Source organism: Scyliorhinus canicula, chromosome 11, assembly GCF_902713615.1.
Source record: "Scyliorhinus canicula chromosome 11, sScyCan1.1, whole genome shotgun sequence".
Classification (NCBI taxonomy): domain Eukaryota; kingdom Metazoa; phylum Chordata; class Chondrichthyes; order Carcharhiniformes; family Scyliorhinidae; genus Scyliorhinus; species Scyliorhinus canicula.
Genome location: NC_052156.1, coordinates 46,075,254 through 46,100,496, shown reverse-complemented (window position 1 = coordinate 46,100,496; position 25,243 = coordinate 46,075,254). Strand labels below are relative to the sequence as shown.

The following is a 25,243-nucleotide window of genomic DNA, read 5'->3' as shown; positions in this document are numbered from 1 at the left end:
GTTGTCGTTACCCCACTCCACCAGGTTCTCTATCTCCCTCCTGTATTCTGACTCATCGTTGTTCGAGATCCGACTCATTATGGTCGTGTCATCAGCAAACCTGTAGATGGCGTTGGAGCCAAGTTTTACTATGCAAGTTGTGTTTGTATAGGGAGTATAGTAGGGGGCTAAGTATGCAGCTTTGCGGGTCCCCGTTATTGAGGACTATTGTGGAGGAGGTTCTGTTGTTCATCCTTACTGATTGTGGTCTCTGGGTCAGAAAACCGAGGATCCAGTTGCAGAGTGAGGAGCCAAGCCCTAGGTTTTGGAGCTTTGATATGAGCTTGGCTGGGATTATGGTGTTGAAGGTGGAGCTGTAGTCAATAAATAGGAGTCTGATGTAGGAGTCCTTGTTGTCGAGATGCTCCAGGGATGAGTGTAGGGCTGGGGAGACGTCATCTGCTATGGACGGGTTGCAGCAGTATGCAAATTGCGTGGATCTAGGCATTCTGGGAGTATGGAGTTGATGTGCCCCATGATCACTCTCAAAGCACTTCATTGCGATCGATGTCAAGGCCACCGGATGATAGTCATTGAGGCATGTTGCCTGGTTCTCCTTTGGCACCGGTATGGTGGTGGTCTTCTTGAAGCAGCTGGGGAACTTGGAATGGAGTAGGGAGAGGTTGAAGATGTCCGCAAAGACATCTGCAAGCTGGTCCATGCAGGATCTGAGTGCACGACCAAGGACCCCGTCCAGAGCCGTCACCACCCGAGGGTTCACTTTCAAGAAGGTTGATCTGACTTCGGAAGCTGTGATGATGGGTATAGTTGTGTCCGGGGCTGCTGAGGCAGTCAATAGTGTTTTGATGGTTTCCTGCTCAAACCGAGCATAGAATGCATTATGTTCATCGGGGAGGGGTGCGCTGCTGCCCGAGATTCTGCTCGACTTCGCTTTGTAGCCTGTTATGTTGTTTAAGCCTTGCCACAACTGACGAGAGCCTGTAACGCTAGTCTGTGACTCGAGCTTGGTCTGATCTTGTCTCTTAGTATCCCTGATTACTTTGAGGAGTTCATACCTGGATTTCTTGTGTAGGTCAGGGTCGCCTGACTTGAATGGCTCAGACCCAGCCTTCAGTAGGGAGTCAATGTCCCGATTAAGCCATGGTTTCCGGTTGGGGAACATACATACTACTTTCTTTGGCTCGCAGTCATCTACACATTTGCTGATAAGGTCTGTGACGGTGGTGCCTACTCGTTGAGATTGGTTGCTGAGTTCTTAAATATAGACCAGTCCACTGACTCCAAGCAGTCACGCAGGAGCTGTTCTGTTGCCTCGGACTAGCACTGCACGACCTTCTCAACCGGATTCTCCTGCTTCAGTTTCTGGAGAAGGAGCACCGTCTTATGGTCTGATTTTCCGAAGTGTGATTAGGGGATGGATCGGTAGGCGTCCTTGATTTTTGTTTAGCAGTGGTCGAGAGTGCTGTCACCCCCTAGTGAGATAGGAGATGTGTTGGTGGAATTTTGGCAGTACACTCTTGAGGTTGGCTTTGTTAGAGTCCCCAGTCACGATAAACAAGGCCTCCGGCTGCTCTGTTTCATTGTTATTTATAACTGTGCACAATCCGTCCAGCGCCTTCTTCACTACTGCCTGGGCTGGGATGCAGACCGCTGTGATAATGGCTGAAGTTAAATCACGTGGAAGGCAATAAGGGCGGCATGTCACGGTCAGGTATTCCAGGTCCGGGGAGCAGTAGGTCGCCAGGGTCGGCACATCTGAGCACCAGGAGGAGTTGATGAGGAGCAAACCACTCCACCCCTGATTTGCCTGATGATGCCGTGCAGTCCGTCCAGTGTATTGAGCAGCCTTCAGGTTGTATATCACAGTCCGATGAGGCAGAGTGAACCATGTCTCTGTGAAACAGAGCACACAGAAGAGGGAAAATCGACCGTGGATATCTAAGGAAATAAGGGAGAGTATCAAATTGAAGGAAAAAGCATATAAAGTGGCAAAGATTGGTGGGAGACTAGAGGACTGGGAAATCTTTAGGGGGCAACAGAAAGCTACTAAAAAAGCTATAAAGAAGAGTAAGATAGAGTATGAGAGTAAACTTGCTCAGAATATAAAAACAGACAGCAAAAGTTTTTACAAATATATAAAACAAAAAAGAGTGGCTAAGGTAAATATTGGTCCTTTAGAGGATGAGAAGGGAGTTTTAATAATGGGAGATGAGGAAATGGCTGAGGAACTGAACAGGTTTTTTGGGTCGGTCTTCACAGTGGAAGACACAAATAAAATGCCAGTGACTGATAGAAATTAGGCTATGACAGGTGAGGACCTTGAGAGGATTGTTATCACTAAGGAGGTAATGATGGGTAAGCTAATGGGGCTAAAGATAGACAAGTCTCCTGGCCCTGATGGAATGCATCCCAGAGTGCTAAAAGAAATGGCTAGGGAAATTGCAGATGCACTAATGATGATTTACCAAAATTCACTAGACTCTGGGGTGGTCCCGGTGGATTGGAAATTAGCAAACGTGACACCACTGTTTAAAAAAGGAGGTAGGCAGAGAGCAGGAAATTATAGGCCAGTGAGCTTAACTTCGGTAGTAGGGAAGATGCTGGAATCTATCATCAAAGAAGAAATAGCGAGGCACCTGGATAGAAATTGTCCCATTGGGCAGACGCAGCATGGGTTCATAAAGGGCAGGTTGTGCCTAACTAATTTAGTGGAATTTTTTGAGGACATTACCAGTGCAGTAGATAACGGGGAGCCAATGGATGTGGTATATCTGGATTTCCAGAAAGCCTTTGACAAGGTGCCACACAAAAGGTTGCTGCATAAGATAAAGATGCATGGCATTAAGGGTAAAGTAGTAGCATGGATAGAGGATTGGTTAATTAATAGAAAGCAAAGAGTGGGGATTAATGGGTGTTTCTCTGGTTGGCAATCAGTAGCTAGTGGTGTCCTTCAGGGATCCGTGTTGGGCCCACAATTGTTCACAATTTACATAGATGATTTGGAGTTGGGGACCAAGGGCAATGTGTCCAAGTTTGCAGATGACATTAAGATGAGTGGTAAAGCGAAAAGTGCAGAGGATAATGGAAGTCTGCAGAGGGATTTGGCTAGGTTAAGTGAATGGGCTAGGGTCTGGCAGATGGAATACAATGTTGACAAATGTGAGGTTATCCATTTTGGTAGGAATAAAAGCAAACGGGATTATTATTTAAACGACAAAATATTAAAGCATGCTGCTGTGCAGAGAGACCTGGGTGTGCTAGTGCATGAGTCACAGAAAGTTGGTTTACAGGTGCAACAGGTCTCCTTACTTGAGAAAGGACATACTGGCACTGGAGGGTGTGCAGAGGAGATTCACTAGATTAATCCCAGAGCTGAAGGGGTTGGATTATGAGGAGAGGTTGAATACACAGGGACTGTACTCATTGGAATTTAGAAGGATGAGGGGTGATCTTATAGAAACATTTAAAATTATGAAGAGAATAGATAGGATAGATGCGGGCAGGTTGTTTCCACTGGCGGGTGAAAGCAGAACTAGGGGACATAGCCTCAAAATAAGGGGAAGTAGATTTAGGACTGAGTTTAGGAGGAACTTCTTCACCCAAAGGGTTGTGAATCTATGGAATTCCTTGCCCAGTGAAGCAGTTGAGGCTCCTTCATTACATGTTTTTAAGGTAAAGATAGATAGTTTTTTGAAGAATAAAGGGATTACGGGTTATGGTGTTCGGGCCGGAAAGTGGAGCTGAGTCCACAAAAGATCAGCCATGATCTCATTGAATGGCGGAGCAGGCTCGAGGGGCAAGATGGCCTACTCCTGCTCCTAGTTCTTATGTTCTTATGTTCCCTCTGAGAGGATGTTAAGTTCGTCCAGCTTGTTTTCGATTGCTTGGATGTTTGCCAGGAGTGTGCTCGGGAGAGGAGGCTGAGTTTGGTTGTCCTGGGATCTCATGAGAGAAGTCTCACCTTGTGGAAGGTAGGTGGTTGCATCTGGCAGGGGCCCGGGCGCTAGTTTCATTTTCAGAATCGCGTCTGGCAGGGTCCCGGGCGCTGGATTCATCTGAGAATCTTGAGCCTTTCAACTGTTGCTTCTGAGAATCTTGAGCCTTTTTCATTGCTGACCTCCCCCTCCAAAACCCATTATTTTTCTGATGTGCTCTCATATTTTAGGGGCCATAAAAGCAAGAACTTAGAGATCAAAGGGGCCATAAAAGCAGCAAGAGTTTAGAGAGCAGTGGGGCCATAAAAGCAGCGAGAGTTCAAAAAGCAGTAGGACTATAAAACTGGTGAGATTTCAAAGGGCATTAAAGCAATAAAAATGTTCAGAGAGCAGCGGGCTATGAAAGTGGTGAGTGTTTGGAGAGTGGCCCACCATAAAAGCAGCGAGAGTTTGGAGAGTAGCAGGCCATAATAGCGACACAAGTTCGGAGCAATGGTCCATAATAGCGCTGAGAGTTTGGAGAGCAACGGGCTCAAAAAGCAATGAGAGTTCGGAGACTAAGAATATTTAACTAAGGGAAAGCCAACTTCAATGGGGGAAGAATAGATCTGGGCTGAATAAATTGGACTCAAAAATTGTCAGGTAAAATGGCAGCTGAACAATGAGTTACTTTAAAAGAGGAGATAGTTCTGGCACAGTCAAGGTATAGACCATAGAATTTACAGTGCAGAAGGCGGCCATTCGGCCCATCGAGTCTGCACCGGCCCATGGAAAGATCATCCTACCTAAGCCCACACCGCCACCCTGTCCCCGGAACCCCATTTAATCTTTTTGGACACGAAGGCCAATTTAGCATGGCCAATCCACCTAACCTGCATATCTTTGGACTGTGGGAGAAAACCGGAGCACCCGGAGGAAACCCACGCAGACACCGGGAGAAGGTACAGACTTTGCACGGACAGTGACCCAAGCTGGGAATCAAACCTGGGACCCTGGAGCTGTAAACCAATGTGCTAACCACTGTGCTACCATATATTCCCTCAAAAGGGACAGGTAGGGCAAACAAATCCAGAGCTTCCTGGATAACAAAAGAAAGAGAAATTAAGATAAAGAAGAAAAAATGTGCTTTTGATAGATGTAATGTAGAAAACGAAACAGATAAACATACTGAATATAGGAGGATCAGTGGAAAGGTGAAAAAGCTAATAAGAGAAGCAAAGGGGGAATATGAACTGAGGTTGGCCGCCAACGTAAATTGAGTTCCAAAGCCTTCTATAGGCATATAATTATACAAATGGTAAAAGGAGGTGGCAGATTAGGGACTAAACCGGCAATGTATACAAGGAGGCAGAGGCATAGCTAAGGTATTAAATGAATACTTTGCCTCTGTCTTTTTCAATAAGGAAGATGCTATCCAGGTCATGGTGAAAAAGGAGATAATTCAGACTCCAGAAAGGTTTCAAATTGATATGGTGGAGGTATTGGACAGGATGTCTGTACTTTAAACTTTATAAGAACTGGATGAGATACATCCAAGGAAAATGAGGGAAATGAAAGTCGAAATTGCAGTGGAACTGACCATAATTTTCCATCTTCCTTAGACTCAGGGGTGGTGTCAGGATACTTCGCTCTAGGAGTGATTCCACACACAAATAGGAATATGGTATATTAAAACAAACTTTAATATTAACACAATATTAAACTACCTTTAACATCACAGAAATATAGCTCACAATTGCAAGTTAGAAACATACACAGAGGGAGGGACGGTGGTGCAGTGGTTAGCACTGCTGCCTCACAGCGCTGAATTCCCAGGTTCAATCAGCCCTGGGTCACTGTCCGTGTGGAGTTTGCATGTTCTCCCCATGTCTGCATGGTTCTCATCCCTACATCCCCAAAGATGTGCAGAGTAAGTGGATTGGCCATGCTAAATTGTCCCTTAATTGGGAAAATAAAAAAGAATTGGACACTCTAAATTTATAGAAAAAAAGAAACATCCTCAGAAAATAGAAGCAGGAGGAGGATATTTGGCCCTTTGAGCCCGCTCTGCATTTCATGACTATCATGGCTGATCATCAACTTCAATACCCTGATACCACCTTCCCCCCCCCCCCCCCCCCCCCCATATCCCTTGATCCATGGGGTGGCACAGTGGTTAGCACTGCTGCTTCACAGTGCCAGGGACTCGGATTCAGATCCAGCCTTTGGTGACTGTGTGCAGTTTGCACATTCTCCCCCTGTCTGCGTGAGTTTCCTCCAGGTGCTCCAGTTTCCTCCCACAGTCCAAAGATGTGCAGGTTAGGTGGATTAACCATGCTAAATTGCCCCTTAGCGTTAATAAATGTGCAGGTTAGGTGGGGTTATGGAGTTGCAGGGGGATAGGGCGGGAGCCTGGTTAGGGTGCTCTTTCAGAGGGTCGGTACAGACCTGATAGGCTGAATGGCCTCCTTCTGTACTGTAGTGATTCTTGGAGCAGAGAGACCTATGTGACTATGTGCATAAGTCATTGAAGGTGGCAGGACAATTTGAGAGAGCAGTTAATAAGATGTACAATATCCCAGTCTTTTTTAATAGGGGCATAGATTTCAAGCGCAAGGAGGTTATGTTGAACTTGTATAAGACTGTGTTTTTCAAACATTTTTTTTCTGGAACTCACTTTTAACAATCGTTGACCTTGGGGACCCATGCCGACCAACGTTTGCAACCCATGCTGGCCAACCTTAGCGACCCATGCCGGCCGACCTTCATGACACACTATTTTTATCTTTAATGCGGCAGGTGAAACTGCTTGGTCCTCACAATCTCACTTGCTTCGTCATTCAGTGTTACATTTCTGCTTTGGACTTCAGCTGACAATTTTTTAAAAATCAAGAGCTTTTTCCTCAAACTCGCCATGCTTAGTCTTCAAATGCTTTTGAAGATGAGGTTTTTAATCTATCATTTGCCAGTACATCCCTGCATATAACACACTTTGCATCCTGATTAGCATTGGCACAATTAAAGCCGTACCCGAAGAAATCATCTTTATACTGCTTTGTTCCCGATTTCAGTTTCTTCTTAATGAGGCCCCAGAACTGTTTTTTCCTGCCATGGATGCTCCTGGGAAGCTCTCTCCAGTAAATTCAGTTGTGAGGTCCTGGCCTGTTTGTGTCTCTGGCCTTCTCTTCCTTCAAAAAATAACTAATCTTCAGTTCTTCACAGTTCTGTTGCTTGCTTGCTGACAGCTAGAAAATGGAGGAATCTCTCCTGCATGATTTTGCATCCAAAGCATGGATGTACAGAGCGCATGGCGTCAGTGTAAGTGCTGGGCGCTTGACCTTCTCTTTGTTGCTGCCTCTGACGGAAAGACTCCATCGTTCATATTTAAAGGCCGGTTGTGCCCAGCTTTCTTTTTTATACTTTGAAACTTTTATTTCCAATACCTTATTTTTCCAAGTTTATGACTTTTTACTCCTGAAAATTAAAACAATTTCAGTTGAACATGTGCATCCTTACATTTACAAGGCTTTGTTTTAAATATATTCCCATGTCTTTAGAAATGTAAACAAGTATAGAAAAAGAAGTACAATCTTGTTTTTACTTTACAGACTATTATGACTTTAGATGAGATGAAATAACTTGTCAAACACATACAATGTCACAATATTTCTTACTGGTTCCACTGCATTGCACTATCCAAACACCCAAGTCACCTCCTGCTCCATTCTCACCAAAAGCACTTACTTCCTGGTTTCCACAGAATGGTGACACAAAGTGACCGTGTAGATTTCTTCCAGTGTTGACATGTGTCGGCCCTCTTGACTGGCCTTGTTTTATCGGTATTCCCCGTCGACAAACCTGGCCTGGCTTCCCTTTCACTGTCCAGTAGCCACATCCACCCCAGTCACAGACTGCTGACCACTTCCCAACTAGTGTTTCACGTCATGAGAGTACAGTTTGACCACGGCGCCACAGGTCACATACTGCCGATCAGTGGTTAAAAAGCAGGTTAAGGGCAGCACGGTGGCTCAGTGGGTTAGCCCTGCTGCCTCATGGCGCCGAGGTCCCAGGTTCAATACCGGCTCTGGGTCACTGTCCGTGTGGAGTTTGCACATTCTCCCTGTGTTTGCGTCGGTTTCGCCCCCACAACCCAAAGATGTGCAGCGTAGGTGGATTGGCCACGTTAAATTGCCCCTTAATTGGAAAAAATTAATTGGGTACTCTAAATTTATTTTTAAAAAGCAGGTTAAAAGTCTTCAGTGGTGTGTGAGATTTCAAGATCAAACAAGTCCTATTGTATCATTGTTAAGATAATTGCACACTAGATATTCAGAGAACTGTTCTCTATGATTGCTCTTGCAATAAAATTTCAGCTTTTTGACCAGTGTTAGAAAGTAACTCGACAAAAATGAATGTTTAATTTTGTGTTTGTGCTTTTGTTTGTGAAGCGTGTTCAAAAGAAAGAACATCCATTTATAAAGTGCTTTTTCATGACCTCAGGACATTACAAAACACTTTACAGCCAATTAAGTACTTAAATGTAGTCATTCTAATGTAGCAAATGACTCACGGGATGGAGTGACAGGATGCTTGAGTAGGATCCCAATCCTGTTTGTGAGTTTCTGATCTGAGCAGAATTGAATAGTCGAGTGGCACTCTTAAAGGTAAAAGATTTCTGGAAGTATTTCACTTGAGTTGTCTCACTCCAGAATGGTCAGAATTGTCTGCCCTATTGTTTGGTGAAGTGGAAAAATATCTCTAATGAATGAGGAAAATAATCAAGTTAACAGAAATGTTACTAAGCGTTAGAAAAATATGCTTAATTCAGTTTACTTCTATGTTAAGTTGCCATAGTTCCAAGATTACCATAGGCTGATTTCCCCTTTTTTTCAATTTAGAGTACCCAATTTTTTTTTCCAATTGAGGGGCAATTTAGCGTGGTCATCTTTGGGTTGTGGGGGTGAAACCCACACAGTCATGGGGAGAATGTGCAAACTCCACATGGACAGTGACCCAGGGCTGGGATTTGAACCCGGTCCTTAGCGTTGCAGTCCCAGTGCTTTCCACTGCGCCGCATGCCGCCCTTGCTTTCCCCTTTGACGGGAATCTGAGGATCAGCACACCTCAGGTTGAGAAGACGGGGCTTTCATGAATAATCTCAGCCGGTTCAGGGGTTGAACCCATGCTGTACTGCATCATAAACCAGCTGTCCAGCCAACTGAGCTAAACCAGCCCTACTTCATGACTGCTGAGCTAAGGATCATTATTCCATGATTTTGTTTCATGAGGCAAATCAATGAAATACATCAGAACACACCTCAGCAGCAACTTAGTCCTTTAATTGTTTTAGTATTACCTTTTTGCAAATGTTTAAATGGTCTTTAATCTATCTCTCTTCCCTACTGTATCGAGTGTAACATGAAACAGTTCATTTCTTCCAGCGCTTAATAGTCAATTATGCTCCAGCAAGTTTCATAACTAAGTTCCCGTTTTAAGTGGACAGGTCATTAGCCTGATTCATGACTCCCCACTGGGAGAACCGGATAGATGCAATAGGGGGCCAGCACTCTGCTGCCATCAGATGTGAGTACCCTGCTGGATGTCAGCCCAGTATTTATTGGCAGTAACTTTTGTCTTCGCTTACTGGCTGTGTTTTAATATATAAACTGCAGTGAATAGATTGCTTCAGCAGGAAACTAATAATATAGTGATACAGATATTTGCAACATGCTGTACCATAACGCATTGGTTTCTGTCCAGCACCTAAGAAGCTCTCAGTTCCTTCTTTGATGGGAGTGTATTGTCACTGGAAAGGAGAAAACGTGTATTTTGTACACATAATAATATGTTGGTCTGTGTAACTTAATTTTGTCACCTAACTTTTTATAAATTGCAAATCATTTATTCCTCATGTGCTGTACCTGGAAAAGAAAACAACAAGATTTATATAATTCGCCAAAATTTACTGTCATTGGTAACTGAGTCACCTGCTATTAGACTTTTCATAGAATCATAAATTCATGAAAGTGCAGAAGGACTGCACCGACTCTCTGCAAGAACATCCTACCTCTCTTGCCTATTTTATCTCTCTGATATTTTGTGTGGCATTTTGCTGGAAGCATGGGATAGCAATGGGCTTAACCATTGTCCTGTCATATTTTTCAATAATCTCTCAAAGCTCTTAAGTACAAAGAATTTCTTTGAAATGCAATAACTGTTTATATTTTTCTTCCTTTATTTAAAGCTGAGAAAATTAGAGAGTATTGGCCCAGAAAACCATCCCGTATACGCTCCAGGAATTCCTCCTCTACGATATTGTGACTACTTTGATTTGTCCAATCTATATGCAGATTAAAATCGCCCATAATTACAGATGTTCCTTTATCGCATGCATCTCTAATTTCCTGTTTAATGCCATCCCCAACATCACCACTGCAGTTTGGGTGTCTATTTATGATGCCCGCTAATGTTTTTTCCCCTTGGTGTTTCTCAGCTCTGCCTCTACCCTACAGATTCTACATTCTCAGAGCTAATATCCTTCCCCACTACTGCGTCAATTTCCTCTTTAACCAGCACAGCCACTACCCCCCTACGTTTCCTTTTTGTCTGTCATTCCTAAATTCTGAATTCCCCTGGAAATTGAGTTCGCATTCCTGGTCACCCTGCAGCCATGTCTCCGTGATCCCAATTATATCATACCCATTTAATAATAATAAGAATAACCTTTTATTGTCACAAGTATGAAGTTACTCTGGAAAGCCTCTAGTCACCACATTCTGACGCCTCTTACGTTTATTTGCGCGATTAGTTCCTCCGCTTTATTGCAAATGCTCCACGCGTTAAGGCACAAAGCCTTTAAGCTTATCTTTTTGACATCACTTGTCGCGCTCCCAATATTTTTCATTGTGCCCTATTTGAATCTGACTCTTGTTTTCTCAGCCTATCCTTTTCTTATTCCCTTTTCTGTCTTTTATTTTTGTCCTTGTTTTCTCCTCCTCCGATTCCTTGAATAGGTTCCCATCCCCCTGCCATTTTAGTTTACACCCTTCCCAACCACTCTAGCAAATGCTCCCCCCCAGGACATCAGTCTGGTCCTGCCCAGGTTAAACCTGTCCAGTTTGTACTAGTTGACCTTCCCCAGAACTGGTCTCATGCCCCATAAATCTGAAACCCTCCCCCTCACACCAACTCTTCAGCCAATATTCATCCAATATATCCTGCTATTTTCACTCTGACCAGCACATGTTTATCTTTTTTCAATAAGCCTACAACGATATTCATACAAGTTAGAATTCTTGTAACTGTTCATTCTTTCTTAATATATCCAAAACACAGTATAGTTCCCAATGAACGTTATTTAATAATTGCTTGTGTTTTGTATTATGTTGCTTTCCAATGTTGGAAGCTACTTTTTCAACTCAGAGCGACAAAGGAACAACTGCACTGCCAATCCCTAAAGTTGTCTCGGATCATTACTGACAAGTGCCAATTTATGAGAAAGTGAGAAAACCTCTGAAAAATTGGAGGTTATGAGTTAAACCAATGAAAGTAGCACTTGTTGGGTCGAGAGCAAAAACAAACAAAAGACCATGAGAAATTGGAGAAGGACTCAGCGATTTAGCCCTTGAGCCTCCTCCACCATTCAGTAAGATCATGGCTGATCCGAATATGGCCATAATTCCACTTTGCTGCCTGCCCCCAAAAACCCTTTACTCCCTTGTAGATCAAACATCTGTCTAATTCAGCCTTGAATGACCCAGTTTATTGTGGGCTTGACAAAAGCTTACAGAGTTGGGGATCTAGTTTTCCCAGAAGCCCGTGGAGAATATGCGCTCCCCCCGCTGAAAGGGGGGGGGACTCCGAGCACTTGTGGTACAAAGCCAGCCGCGTCACAACCGGCCAGTACTCACTTGGAGGAGTAGATTGTATGAAAGTCTCTATACTAAATGTCAATAAACCTGTTTATCCTGCAACCCGACGTGGACACCTTCCTTTAGGCACGGTCATACCAGCCTCCACTGTCTCTGTGTTACAGAACATCAGAGATTAATGCTACTCAGAGAGAATAAACTCCTCCTCATCTCTATCTTAAATGGGAGACCCATTATTAAACAGTGCTCCCTAGTTTTAGACTCTACCCCACTAGAAAACATTTGCCTCCTCAGAATTTCTTATGTCTTAGAAAGATCACCTCCTATTCTTCTGAACGTCAATGAGTATAGGTTCAAACCCCTCCCCCCCCCCAACCTTTCTTCAAATGGCAACTCCTTCATCCCAGGAATCAGCCAATGAACATTCTCTAAACTGCTTAGAATGCAAGGAAGCCCCTCCTTTTTAAGGAGGCCAAAACTGTGTGCAATACACTGGGTCTGGCAGCATCTGTAGGGAGAGAAAAGAGCTAACGTTTCTAGTTCGGATAACCCTCTCTTTGGTTTCAGATTCCAGCATCCGCAGTAATTTGCTTTTATGTGCTGTTGCAGCAGGATTTTCCTATCTTTATACTTCATTTCCCTTGACATAATAGCTGCCATTCCATTTGCCTTGCGACTTGTTTTCTGTACTTGCAATTAGCTTTGTGATTCTTGTGTGGAGACACCGAGATCCCTCTGTGCTGGGATTTAAAAAAAAGATATTTTTATTCAACTTGTATCATTTTAAATCCATGGAATACAAAAAGTACAAGAATTGCAAACAACAGCAATAAACAAAATAATAAAAACAATAACCTAGTAACCCCCTCCCCTTAGTCCGTTTCCTCCTCTCCTCAACAGCTAACAGTGACCAATTCCTTAAGTACAATATCAAGAGTTGAACCTTTCAGTTAACCCCTTCATGGTATATTTGACCTTCTCGAGATGCAAAAAACTCCATTAAGTCACCTAACCTCGTCGGGGAGGCAGGTGGCGTCACCAGTCTCCAATTCAGGAGGATTCACTTAGGAGTAGCTAGCAAGGTGAATACTAGAACATCTGCCCCTGCACCCATTTGCAGCTTTGTCCGCTCTGATACCCCGAATATAGCCGCTGAAGGACAGGGCTCCAACTCAATATTCAAGATTGCTGATATGGTGCTGAAAAAAGAGACCCAAAAGCGCACAAACTTTGGACATGTTCGGGACATGCGTGTATGTGGTTCGCAGGCCTTCTCGTCAGTGCTCGCACCTATAATCAATCCCCTCAAAGAAACAACTCATTCTGGCCTGGGTGAGGTGCCTACCTTGAGCTGGATCAGACTCAGCCTCGCACAGGACGACGTTGTGAATGTGTCTCTAATTCACTTGTCTCTCAGTCCGGAAGAAACGTTCTCGAACACGTTCGTACTTTAGAATATTCTTTATTGCAATCGGGGCAGCCCTCTAGGTATTCCAAAGAAACACCTCTGAGTGTGCGAAGTTTTGCTCAAAACATCCTGTCTTTATATGTTTTTTAAGGGGCTGGCCCTTACATTCACTTGAGCTTGCCCCCATTACAAAGCATAGCTTGTTTTTGCCATAGTTTCGATACATGATTTTACAGACTTTTAAGTTATCTATTGGCACATGAGTATATAGCAATTTTAGCAAAAACAGCAGGTGTTTAGCCACAGTATCAATGGCTCCCACATTTCATATTTCGTCATCCAGCCATCTTCCTTGTTTCTCAAGGCTATTTGGCTTACAGTCATGAGTCGGCTCACAAATTCAATAATAACTCCCTTATTTGTAACTTTCCGCTAATGTGTCCCATTAATTCTGGATTGTTCTAGCTATTAACCCTTGCTTCACATTCTCATTCCCCCCTTTGATCATTCCATGATCACACAGCCCTCAGGCACTTATCCTTGAGAGTCTGAGGAATTCCTCCGGGAAATCATCCTTTGGTCCAATGTCCTCATACACATTTCCGGCATCTACTAAGTCCTGCTTGTCTAACTGGGAAAGCCGCTGCAGCATCTGTGGCATCACAGAGGCGCCTAAACGATTACAAAAGCATTTAACACAGGTTACAATGATACATAGCAAAAGGCAAATAACGATAAAGATAATAAGTCCATGAAACAGATAGGTGGTCCAGGAACTAGACCACAGCCATCCCCACCAGTCGTTCGAGGAGGACTTTACCCCATCCTTAATGTGGTCCACTAGGTGAGTAATGTTCTCCGAGCTATCAGGGATATGTACAGCACTCAGAACCCACTACAGCACATGCACCTCCCTCGCTGGCGAGGAGGTAGTCTAGAGCCATGCGGTTCTGGAAGGCAACCGTCCGAACAGCTACTAACTCTGTGTTGAGCTCACTGAGTCCTTCCACGGTATCATTATCCACCTGCTCCAATATATCCCGCAGCTTGGTGACTTTTTGGAGAGATCTAATACTGCCGAACTGCGGCCAAAGGACAGTAGCTATCACCTCCCAAGGCACAAGGGACCTAATGGTTCGGGCATGGGGATGTTTGGATAGATCTGTATAATGGGTGATGCCAGGGACTACAAAGCCCATATAGCAAGAACCCGACCAATTTTCCTGCAACCAGGGATATGCTTTATGTCTGCATATAAAATAGGTATCATTGTACGAGGTCAAGTTCCCCTTGGCATCCATCATCATGATTCTAGTCGGCTCCCCCCTCCAGGGGCTGCCACTAGTATGGTTTTCTATTGCTGACCAATTAAAGGTGAACAAGCCTTTTTGTGTAAGATTAGTTATGGGTGGTTGCCAAATCAAGGTCTGGTTACATTGGCTGTTACCTACCGGGTGGGTCCCATTGGCATGATCCTTTTTAAAACATATACTACCTTCTGGAAATTTAGCATACTTGGGGAGGATCAGGTAGGGCGGCTGACGGGTTACAGTAAATTTCGGCCACCACCATCCTTTAAACCTGTTCATATTGAACCCGGCCGATCGGCAACTATCATATCTTGTGTATCATTATCAGGATCGGTGTGATTACGTCGCAGAGCCCATTCTGCGACCTCCTCGATCAAATAGGAATGAGGGACCAAAGGAATACCCCCATGGGCATGGCTAGGAACATGCGTACATACCCAACAAGAGGAGACATTCAATTTCTTTGCATAAGTATAAGACATAAACAGGAATGAATTCACAGTCACATGGTGCGCTGCCCGCTTCCTCCTGGTGGACGGGTGAGTATGAATAGTCTTACATTCAGGAACTCGTGGCTTGCCTTTCCTCGTACACCGGTGGTCCCACCGGCATGCGTAGCGATCGCAGGTCAGGGATCTGTGGGTAGTCAGGAACCAAGGCTTCTGCTCGTCTTGATGAATGATGGTAGTGCAGGTATCTACCGGGGTCGCCGTCCACAAGGTCTCATCTGTGGTGCTGTTGGCACAGCTAAAGGTGTCCTCACGACAAGGGTGCAGAATTCGTCCACCGGGTCTACATCGCCGGCCGCTAGTGAATGTAAACTGGATGGCGCTGGCGAGGATCACTAGTAAAAAGAGCAGCTTCATCGTGGGGTCCTGCTCCTAGTCCGAGTAAGGTCGTTTGTACCTAAAACTTAAAACGAGAGTTAATAATCACGAAAACTTCACTAGCTTACAGTGGTGGGTGTGAATCCACGCATTGCGTCCTTCAACTTTGACTGCCGTGGGGGTGGTTAGGAGAACTTGGAACGGTCCTTCCCAACGTGGTTCCAACCCTTCCGTGTCCAATTGCGGATCATCACATGATCTCCTGGTTGTACAATATCGGAGCTAGCTAAGGGTGGCACTTCCTCTTGCGTGGCATGTACTCGTAAATGGAGACTCTTTAATACTTTAGTCAAGGCTATTATGTAATTAGCCATTTCTGTAGTCATGTGGTGGAACTGGACCTCTTGGGGAATCTCACAATCCCATGGAGTGTGGAGAGGTCTTCCATACAGGATTTCTGCAGGGCTTAATCGAGTCTTTCCTGCTGGGGTGGCTCTTATTTGAAAGAGTGCAGTAGGTAATAGTTTGAGCCAAGTGGCTCCAGTCTCTGCTTGTAATTTAAAAAGCTTAGTCTTTAAAGTCTGGTTTGCTCTTTCCACCATCCCAGCTGCCTGGGGTCTGTAGGTGCAGTGTAACTGCTGTTTAATTCCCAGTTGAGTGCAGAATTCTTTATTAATCTGTCCCACAAAGTGAGGTCCATTATCAGAGCTTAAACGATAGGGAATTCCAAATCTTGGTACAATTTCACGCATAAAAACTTTTATTACAGTTGAAGCCTTATTATCTACAGTAGGATAGGCCTCTATCCATTTACTAAACACATCAACAATCACTAATACATGCTTATAACACTGGCATCTTTCCAACTCAATGTAGTCCAGTTGCAGGGTCTCAAAGGGACCCTCGGGCAATGGTGTTTTCCCCCGCTCACAGGGGACAGCCTTCCCAGGGTTATACTGCTGACATATCAAGCAGTAACTGCTAATTCGTTGGGCTATCTCCTGCAGTCTGGGATGCCACCAGGTTTTTAACAATATATCACCTGTAGCGCGAGCACCACAGTGAGTTGCAAAGTGTACACATTCGGCCACCCAGGCTGCCAAAGCATCGGGCATACATGTCTGCCCTGCTGGGGTGACCCACAGCTTACTTTCTTTATCATATGTTCTTCCCATAACTTTTTATCGTTAGCAGGAGCGTCCTCCTGGAGCTGGATTACGTCAGTAATGTCGGCATAGGTTTTTCAGAGGGAGACTTGTCTTTTGAGCTTTTAGTCTGGCTCATCATTTTAGGCACTACCATTTCCTTTGAATGGGAGGCTTCTTTTGCTTGGTGGTCTGCCTGCCTATTTCCTTCATCTACTGGAGTTTTTCCTTTCGTATGGACAGTACACTTTATCACTGCTACCTTTTCTGGGAACATAAAAGCTTGGAGTAATTGGGTTACTAGCTGCTGATGGGAAATTGGGGTGCCAGCGGATGTTAAGAATCCTCTGTTCTTCCATAATTGTCCAAAATCATGTACGACTCCAAAGGCATATCTGGAGTCTGTATAAATATTTACTTTTTTGCCTGCTCCTAGTGCGCATGCGCGTATTAGTGCGAACAATTCTGCTTGCTGTGCTGAAAACGGAGTCTCGAATGCTGCTGATTCTACTGTCTCCCCACCCTGGTTGATTATAGCATATCCTGATAACCGCTCCCCCCTTTCACCGATGGAAGCACTTCCATCTCTGAACATGGTCAGGTCTGGGTCGTTAAGAGGATGAAAATTCAAAACGTAAGATTTGTAAGTTCCAATTAAAATGCATCTTCAGCTGTGTGGACTGTTCATTACTTTATCAGAATTAAAAGGACCAGAGCTCAGGCAAACCAGCATGGGAGTGTCAAGACATCTTCTGGATTACACACAAAAGCTTGTTGAAAGGGTTAATTGTCTTGCAGAGACAAAAAGGGGCGTATAGTGGGTGGATAAATTGGAATGATGCCATTCGCATCTCTAAACTTTTTTTTATATTTTTCACTCAAATGGACTGGGAGTAAAAGTTGGAGTGCTGCCAAATTCTCGTTATCAAGTCTTTCAGCAAATACAATATGTTATTGAAACTCAGTGAACCAATTTTGTGTTGATCATGGACATATTTCATTTACCCATCTGTTGTTTATAAGTAATTCTGCAATCTCATAATTAAAACATCTGTGTTGTGAGACAGGTTAGTTTCACCCTACTGATGATTATTTGTGTCAGGGAAGTTTTAACCCTGAACTAATGAAACATCGGCTTGATCATATTTGTCATATATATTTCAACTATCCTAACCTCCACTGAACACCATAAAACTAATATTTTCTTATTCTTACATACGTGATTTTGCACCCTGATTAAAATTCCCTGTGTATCAAAATTACCCTGGAAATGCCAATGATAGCCTTTGAAAAGAAAAAATTGTTAACTGTACTCAAACTATAATCTTTAAAGACAATGCGTAGACAATTTGAAGCTTTCAAATAATCACAGCTCGTAACAAAACATTTAAAAGTCAAGGTCTGAAGTCAAAGTCTGAATACAGAGACAGTGAATAGTTCAGAACAAAGTTTAAATGCCTAAAACTCTCTCTCTCTCTCTCTACGTAACTCTGTCTGTCTCTGGAACTCTTGTCGCTCTTTCTCTTTATCTAACTACCCCTCCCCTTCTCTGTCTCTCCCTGACTCGCTCTCTTGCGCTCTCTCAACTTTCGCTGTCTCTATCAGTCCCTCTCTCTGTCTCTGGCTCTCTCTCTCTAACCCTCTCACTCTTTCTCTAAAATGGAGCTCAATTAAAATACTGAACAAAATTTTTCATTCTCCTTCGAAAACGTTATCTGTGTCATTCCATTTAACTCAATTTCCACTGATTAATTTTAGAGGCATTAGCTATTCTTAGAGATGTATATTTCTTTGTGCAGATGACCTGCTTGCTGAAATGGTTAAATTTTTGTACAGAATCGAAAGTGGTGAGAACTTGGCATGATGCCATCTCCATCCGCTATGAGACCTTAGACATTACCCATCCTTTCTTTCAATTTTCAATGTTCGTTATTTAACCGGTTTTTGGAAAGAGACATTACTGGATGTTTATTTTTCTTTTATTTCAAATGAGTTGAATTACTGCTGAATTTATCTGGACGGCTTGAAACGATCTGAAGTTATTCTCGACATGTATCCATCCTTAAGTTTCTAACCGTAATCTTGTATTGATTTTCCTCCCCATTTTTTCGTTTTGGGAGGGGGGGTTAGTCATCCCCAGATATTCCTGAACAAAACTAATTGAGTGTTTTAGCCCCTTTCTGATCTTTTGGACTTAATTTGATTATTTTTTCTCTCCTTGAGACATTCCGGGACAGCCGTTGGCCGTAATTGTTGGCAGTTTTGTGATGTCTTTTGCTAGTTTGCAGAATCTGTACTGCAGTATCTTTACTCGCTTTATTGACATGCTTAAAGGAGTTAGAGCTCAATTCCTTTAAACCAGCCTGTCTTCCAAATGGTGTGAAGGTTTAATTTATGTCATTTGTACTTCTAACTTTATTTGTCTTATCTTTACTTCTGTGTATCTCACCATTTTTCTCTGTTCCACAGAAATCAAACCCATCTTTGATCATTGTTTTTTTTACCAGAGTATTTTGCTCTTCAAAAACCAAAAAGAAATTTTTTAACTGACTTTTTTACTCATTTGGCCTTGATATCAGACTTATTGGATGTTACCTCACCGTCTGTCTGCCTTGCCAAGTGATTCTAATTTTTGGCGGTCAAAGGTTTGACTACTCGCCTTGTCCACCGGCTCGAGCGGCGTCCAGCTCAGCAAATCCTTCCAGACTTACACTAAATGTTAGGGGTGAAAATATTCACACGAAGGCCTGAGTATCAGTAACAAAGCAGTTTATTATGTCAGAATTCTGGGAGATAAGATTTGGGAACTCCGCAGTCCCTGACAGCACCTTATCCCACTTAAGCTTAAACTCACATGGATTAATATACAGATTCAAGGCGGATGGCCTAATGACTTGGTTCTTTTCCCATATGTGCCTTCCTTTTTTTTAAGACCTTGGCTGTTTTAACTATTTCTTTCTGTCAATTTTATACCCAATTTTAATGCATTCGTTTTCCGCCAGTGGCCATTTTTCTTCTAAATTTTTATGCAATTCTCCTGACAATTGTCTCAGTTGCTTGGAATATTCCGGATATTGTTCACACAAGGTTTGAAGCACGCTTCCACTATCAGAGGTTGTATCTAACGTATTACCCACCTCTAACACTATTGGCAGTTAATGATCCTTGCGATTGTTGTTTATTTGGCGAAATGGTCCTGGACCACTTTATTCAATCATGAATTTAAACGGAGTTATCCTGCTCCGTTGCCCAATTCAGGCAGGCTCATCCGTGCCTGCAAGCCTATCTAACTACAAGGTTATAACGTCCTTGTTATATTTTACCTTAGGGTTGATCACGCACCCTTCTAAAGCCTCTTATCGCGGGGGCACTTTTAGACAAAAGCAAGGGTCATGATGATGCCGAAACCTCTTCTGTAGCTATAACTGTAGGGGATACACACCCTCCCTTAAAGCACTAGTCCCTGACTGTGCCTGTGACTATTACTGTAGGGGTCACACTCCCTCCCTTTAAAGCACTAGTCCCTGACTGTGCCTGTGACTATTACTGTAGGGGTCACACTCCCTCCCTTAAAGCACTAGTCCCTGACTATGCCTAGTGACTATTACTGTAGGGGTCACACTCCCTCCTTTAAACGAGTTCGCCGGACTGACCTGGATTTCGTAGGAGCGTCCCTGAGCGCTGATAGCAGGGCCGAATCGTGGACGGTACAGCGGAGGGGAATACCAAAGTGGCAAAAGCTTTACTCACAATGGTGGCCCAATTCCTCCTTCGCTCCCGAACCCGATCAGTCACTTATGCCGCCAGTCCCAGCGGAGACTCTTTGAAATCCCACCGCTGCCACCAAAATGAGAATGTGTCTCTAATTCACTTGTCTCTCAGTCCGGAAGAAACGGTCTCGAACACGTTCATACTTTAGAATATTCTTTATTGCAATCGGGGCAGCCCTCTAGGTATTCCAAGGAAACACCTCTGAGTGTGCCAAAGTTTTGCTCAAAACATCCTGTCTTTATATGTTTTTTAAGGGGCTGGCCCTTACATTCACTTGAGCTTGCCCCCATTGCAAAGCATAGCTTGTTTTTGCCATAGTTTCGATACATGATTTTACAGACTTTTAAGTTATCTATTGGCACATGAGTATATAGCAATTTTAGCAAAAACAGCAGGTGTTTAGCCACAGTATCAATGGCTCCCACATTTCATATTTCGTCATCCAGCCATCTTCCTTGTTTCTCAAGGCTATTTGGCTTACAGTCATGAGTCGGCTCACAAATTCAATAATACCTCCCTTATTTGTAACTTTCCACTAATGTGTCCCATTAATTCTGGATTGTTCTAGCTATTAACCCTTGCTTCACATTCTCAACGTGGAGTTCACCCTGCGGAGGAATTCACTCCACATCTTTTCCTCCAGTACGGGTCCCAGCTCTTTTTCGCATTTAGCCTTCCCCCCTCCACCGAGACCAACCTTTCCCCCAAAATCCATCCGTACATGCCAGACGTCGACCCTCTTCCGAATCCTATCTATTAAGGTTGAAGGCAGCGCCACCGGAAATGTCAGGATCGTCTGTCGAACAGAATTTCGAACCTGGAGGTACCTAAATGCGCCAACTTTCTATTTCAGCTCCTCTAGGCTTACAACCACCCCTCCAGAAGTAAATCACTCACTCCTTCCAGCCCTTCCCCTTCCACCCCTAAAAGTGGCTTCCAATTTTGAAGGTTCAAACAAGTAGTTCTTACAAATAGGGGCCCTCCTTGATCGCTGACCCCAGCTTAAAATGCTGACGTAGTTGCCTCCATATTTTTAAAGCGGAGACAACCACCGGGTTTGAAGAGTACTCTGCTGGAGCAAAAGGCAATGACGCCATCAGCAACCTCTCATCCCACATTTCATGGGCATGACCCCGCCCTCAGGCCCCTCTTTGGTGCTGTCAACCTGGAAGTGCCCTTGCTAGCTTGGCAGCGCCACCTGGGCACTTTGGCAGTGGCAGTGCCAAAGTGTCAGCCTGGCAGTACCAAGGTGCCTGGGTGCAAGAGGGAGAGCCAGAGTGCAATCCTTCCCTGTCACTGACCAATAAGCAGTCTCCAATGCCTGCGAGACCCCCCCCCCCCCCCCCCCCCCCCCGGGTGATGTGACACTATGTTTGTGTTGACCAGTACTAATCGCACCCACGTGACCTCTCACTGGGCAGTCGGTTAGATCATGGGTGATCGTTAGATCGGACTTCCATCTTGCTAAAAAGATGGAGATTGCCGTTAGTTGGCCTCAATTAGCTTCATGCTGCGTCTGGACGGGATCCGGAACCCACCAAAGGGAGTGGGCTGGTTAGATCGTAAACCGCTTGGCGCCTGGTGCGGTTCTTGATTTGAGCCACTCCTGTGATCTAACCAGCCCGCAAGGATCCTTGTCGGGCACAAAGCGGCCGTTAAATCGCGCCCGTAGTAGTTTATGATTTTTATCACTAGATTGGAAGGACGTTAAGAAATATCAAATACGGGTAGCATGGTGGCACTGCTGACTACGGCGCTGAGGACCGGGTTCGATCCTGGCCCTGGGTCATTGGCTGTGTGGAGTTTGCACATTCTCACCGTGTCTGCATGGGTTTCACCCCCACAACCCAAAGATGTGCAGGGTAGGTGAATTGGCCAAGCTAAATCGTCCCTTAAGTGGAAAAAAATAATAGGATACTCTAAATTTATTTAAAAAAAGAAATATTAAATATTTAAACAACACATTTGTTTTAAGAACTATGATAATCTATAGATTGATAAACTGAATGCTGTGGCGGGTTTGCATGGCTATGCAACATCACTTAATTAACTTCAGACAAACTTCAATGATACAAGATATCTGTTTTAAGGACTATGATAATCTATAGATTGGTAAACTCAATGCTATGAAGGGTTTGCATGGTGATGCAACATCAGTTAATTAACTGCAGACAAACTCCAATGTTACAGATTTTACCTTGGCCTAAGTAAAGCCTACTCTCCAGAGAGATTTGCTCCATCAATCTGGCTAGCATTTTGTCAATACTAAGTACTCTTGAAATCATCAACAGCAAAATTGAAATGCACATGGTTTAGAATCTAACCAGAAGCTATGGCCCAGGGGGTCCTGCAGCAGTCATGTGTTTGAATTTTATCAATGTACAATAAAAATAGAGTATCTTAGAGAGTTTTATAGAACAGAGTAAATTGATCCAGAGACATATGAACATACGAATCAGAAGCAGGATTAGGCCACTCTATCCCTCAAGCCTGTTTGGCCATTCAATAAGATCGTGGCTGATCTGTTTGTAACCTCAACTCCACATTCCCACCTATCTCCAGTAATCTTTCACCCACTTGCTTAACAAGAATCTGTCTAGCATTGCCATAAAATATTCAAAAACTCTGCTTCCACCAGTTTTTGAGAAAGCTAGTTCCAAAAATATTGTTACTTAGCAGTAAACGTGGAATTTGGGATGCTTATCTCTCATATAGTAATTTCACTGATGTTTTGTTGATTTGTCTGTACTTTGTCATAATCAAGTCACATCTGGTTGCAGTAAGCTATACTAAAATACAGGAAACTTGAAGACAGGCCGTTCAAGCTGTTTACCAAGGAAAACTGGAAAAGGCCTATTAGGGCTATGGGAGGTGGTATTGTCACTGGACAAGTCAACCAAAGACCCAGAGTAATGCTCTGGGGATCCAGGTTCAAATCCCGCCACTGCAGATGGTGAAATTTGCATTCAAGAAATATCTGGAATTAAAAGTCAATGATGACCATGAAACTATTGTTCATTGTTGTAAAAACCCATCTGGTTCACTAATGTCCTTGAAGGAAATAAATCTGTTGTCCTTACCTGGTCTGGCCTACATGTGGCTTCAGATCCACAGTGATGTGGCTGACTCTTACCAGCCCTCTGTGGATGTGTACCAAATGCTGGTCCAGCCTGCAACATCCACGCCCCATGAAAGAATAAAAAATATTCAGTTTTGTCTTGCAATCTGATTTAGAAAATCCTACCTAATATTGTTGCTAATTATCACATCAAACATTTGAAATGCAGCAAAGTAATTTCACCCTTGTTTTTTTTTAATGTTTTTGAGATTACTAAAAACATAACACTAGCAGGAGTAGGAGAATGAGTGGTGGGGCAAAAGGGAAAAGAATGGCCCAAATCAGAATTGAAAGAGGAAGAGAGTGGGATGGGAGAGGAAAGGAAAAGATTGTGATGGACAAGAGGTGTGAGATGAAAGGGAGAGGACAGAAACCGAGCAGAAGAAGAGAACAAAAGGACAGTGAGGGCAAGGGGACAGACAGAGTTAAGGGAGAGGAAGGGAGGTAAGGAATAGGAATGGAGGAAAGGAATAGATAATAATAATAATCTTTTTAATGTCGCAAGTAGGCTGACATTATCACTGCAATGAAGTCACTGTGAAAAGCCCCAAATCACCACATTCCGGCACCTGTTCGGATACACAGAGGGAGAATTCAGAATTCTCAGCTGGGAGAGATGGTAGAGAATGGAGGAGGGACGAGGATGAATAGAGGAAAATGGAAGGTGAAGACAGTGATGAAGAGTTCGGGCAGCAAGTAAGGGTGGCAGCAAAGGCAAGGAAACCATTGGGTGAGAGATTATTCTGGGATTGTTTGTCAGATGCTCTTTGTGTGGTGAGGGAATTGTTGTCTCTCGGAGAGCAGAGAATGTTTCTCCAGAAGAGGTGGGGGAGAGGTGATGGACGCCAAGGGTAAGTGATATTAGAGAAGTTAGCTTCAAGTGTGCCACAGTTGGGATCAATCAATGGTCTGCAATTGACATTTTTCAGATGCTTGAACTGCATCGATCTAAATAATTATTGAAATCAGTGAAAGATCTTGTACAAATCTGTCAATTAACTATGCCTGTGATTTACAGCACTTATTTGATAGTGTTAGTCTGGAACACAATTGAAGATTGAATCAGTACTGTGCAATTGCAGTCAATTTTATTGCTTCTAACATTATGTGACGATTGAAAATTATTTCCACTGTACTTCCTATATATGTAACATATCCTGCAGGTAACTATCTATATGTGTGACTTCTGGTAATGGGGATGTGCTGAGAAGTCACACATCAGGTGGCTTTCCTCTTGCGAACCCGAAAACAGGTGCTTCTACCCAAAATAGCTCATTAAAACAGGAGAAAAAAGTATCCCCTAACCCTAGCCAATAATACACAAGAAAGTTCGTTGAGCAATTGTAACTCCAGAGGCCGAAAGGAGATGAGAAACGGGAGAAACCAAGAGAAACAAGCAGCGAGGCGATGAGGCACCAGCCACACCACAGCGAGAAGGGCCAGCAAGCCGCACACGAGGTTCATCCTCACCAGAGAGCAGATGGAGGATGTTCCTCTCCAGGAAACTAAGAGAATTCAGGGAAGAGATCAAGACAGATATCTAAGCTGCGGTCAGGGTGGCAGTCGAAGAGGCCATGGCAACCATGCAGGTGGCCTGAGACAAGGCAGAGAGACATGGGAACACCATAAAAGAATGAGAAAAAACCTCAACAGACCAGAGTGGCCATATCACCACCCTGGAGACAGAAATAGCAAGGTTAGTCACGTGCAGGGGAGTCTAAAGGGGAAAATAGAGGACCAGGAGAACCGCTCATGGCACCAGAATCGTGGGTCTGCCGAAAGGGATCTAAGGCAGATACGCCACTGACGTGACGATGTGGCCCAGATGCTGGGAAACCTGGTGGGAAGGGACAGCTTCCCCAACCCGCCAAAAATAGAC

The 25,243-nt window shown here is 43.9% G+C and overlaps 1 protein-coding gene and 1 long non-coding RNA gene across 3 annotated transcripts in view; one reads left to right on the top strand and one right to left on the bottom strand.

The window, feature by feature from the left end:
* The window catches only part of fhit (fragile histidine triad diadenosine triphosphatase), a 1,624,435-nt gene that overhangs the window by 318,092 nt on the left and 1,281,100 nt on the right, over positions 1 to 25,243 (top strand). The window lies entirely within an intron of this gene.
* Positions 14,696 to 25,243, bottom strand: part of LOC119973066 — a 40,935-nt gene continuing 30,387 nt past the window's right edge. Inside the window, exons 2-3 of the long non-coding RNA XR_005462222.1 lie at positions 23,327 to 23,416; positions 14,696 to 15,415 (exon numbers count right to left, since the gene is read on the bottom strand). This is a non-coding gene — a long non-coding RNA (uncharacterized LOC119973066). The remainder of the gene's footprint in view (positions 15,416 to 23,326; positions 23,417 to 25,243) is intronic.